Here is a 1,980-nt window from a genome sequence, read left to right on the forward strand (position 1 = left end):
TGCTCTTAACATTCTTTCCTTCATTTCAACTTTGGTGAATGTGACAATTATGTGTCTTGCAGTTGCTCTTCTTGAGGATTATCTTTGTGACATTCTTTGTATTTCCTGAATTTGAATGTTGGCCCACCTACTAGGTTGGGGAAGTTCTCCTGGATGATATCCTGAAGAGATTTTCCAACTTGGTTCCATTTTCCCTATCACTTTCAGGCACACCAATCAGATGTAGATTTGGTCTTTTCACGTAATCCCACACCTCTTGAGGTTTTGTTCATTTCTTTTTCCTTTTTTTCTCCAGTCTCCTCTTCTCTCTTCATTTCATTCATTTGATCTTCAATCACTGATACTCTTTCTTCCAGTTGATTGAGTCAGTTACTGAAGCTTGTGCATTTTTCACGTATTTCTCATGTCATGGTTTTTATCTCTGTCAGTTCGTTTATGGCCTTCTCTGCATTGATTATTCTAGTTATCCATTCTTTCATTCTTTTTCCAAGATTTTTAGTTTGTTTGCACTGGTTATGTAGTCTTCCTTTAGCTCTGAGAAGTTTGATCAGCTGAAGCCTTCTTCTCTCAACTCGTCAAAGTCATTCTCCGTCCAGCTTTCATCCATTGCTGGTGATGAGCTGTGTTCCTTTGGAGGGGGAGATATGCTCTTATTTTTTGAATTTCCAGCTTTTATGCCCTGCTTTTTCCCCATCTTTGTGGTTTTATCTGCCTTTCTTCTTTGATGATGGTGAGGTAGTGATGGGGTTTTGGTGTGGATGTCCTTTCTGTTTGTGAGTTTTCCTTCTAATTGTCAGGACCCTCAGCTGTAGGTCTGTTGGAGATTGCTTGAGGTCCATTCTAGACCCTGTTTGCCTGGGTATCAGTAGCGGAGGCTGCAGAAGATTGAATATTGCTGAACAGTGAGTGCTGCTTTCTGATTCTTGCTCGGGAAGCTTCGTCTCGGGGTGTACCCCACCTTGTGAGGTGTGAGGTGTTGGTCTGCACCTAGAGGGGGATGTCCCCCAGTTAGGTTACTCAGGGGTCAGGGACCCACTTGAGCAGGCAGTCTGTCCGTTCTCAGAAATCAACCTCTGTGCTGGGAGATCCACTGCTCTTCACAGTTGTCAGACAGGGTCATTAACATCTGCACAGTTTTCTGCTGCTTTTTGTTTAGCTGTGCCCTGTCCCCAGAGGTGGAGTCTACACAGACAGGCAGAGACAGGCAGGCCTCCTTGAGCTGCAGTGGGCTCCACCCAGTTTGAGCTTCCCAGAGGTTTGGTTTACCTACTTAAGTCTCAGCAATGGCTGGCACCCTCCCCCAGCCTCCCTGCTGCCTTGCAGTTAGATCTCAGACTGCTGTGCTAGCAATGAGGGAGGCTCCGTGGGCGTGGGACCCTCCTGGCCAGGTGTGGTATATAATCTCCCAGTGTGCCATTTGCTAAGACCCTTGGTAAAGTGCAGTATTAGGGTGAGAGTTACCCGATTTTCCAGGTGTTGTGTGTCTCAGTTTCGAAAGGGATTCCGTTCCCCCTTGTGCCTCCCAGGTGAGGTGATGCCTTGCCCTGCTTCAGCTATCGCAGGTTGGGCTGCATCAGTTGACCAGCACCGATTGTCCCGCATTCCCCAGTGAGATGAACCCGGTACCTCAGTTAAAAATGCAGCAATCACACTTCTTCTGTGTCATTCGCATTGGGAGCTGGAGGCTGGAGCTGTTCCTTTTGGCCATCTTGCTCCGGATCTCCATTTCGGTCTATCAATCTTCTTGATATTTTCAAAAAGAGAGCTCCTTGATAAGCAACTTCAGCAAAGTCTCAGGATACAAAATTAATGTGCAAAAATCACAAGCATTCTTATACACCAGTAACAGACAAGCAGAGAGTCAAATCAGGAATGAACTTCGATTCACAATTGCTTCAAAGAGAATAAAATACCTAGGAATCCAACTTACAAGGGATGTAAAGGACCTCTTCAAGGAGAACTACAAACCACTGCTCAGTG

Source organism: Colobus angolensis, unplaced genomic scaffold (genome assembly GCF_000951035.1).
Source record: "Colobus angolensis palliatus isolate OR3802 unplaced genomic scaffold, Cang.pa_1.0 Scaffold71, whole genome shotgun sequence".
Taxonomy (NCBI): domain Eukaryota; kingdom Metazoa; phylum Chordata; class Mammalia; order Primates; family Cercopithecidae; genus Colobus; species Colobus angolensis.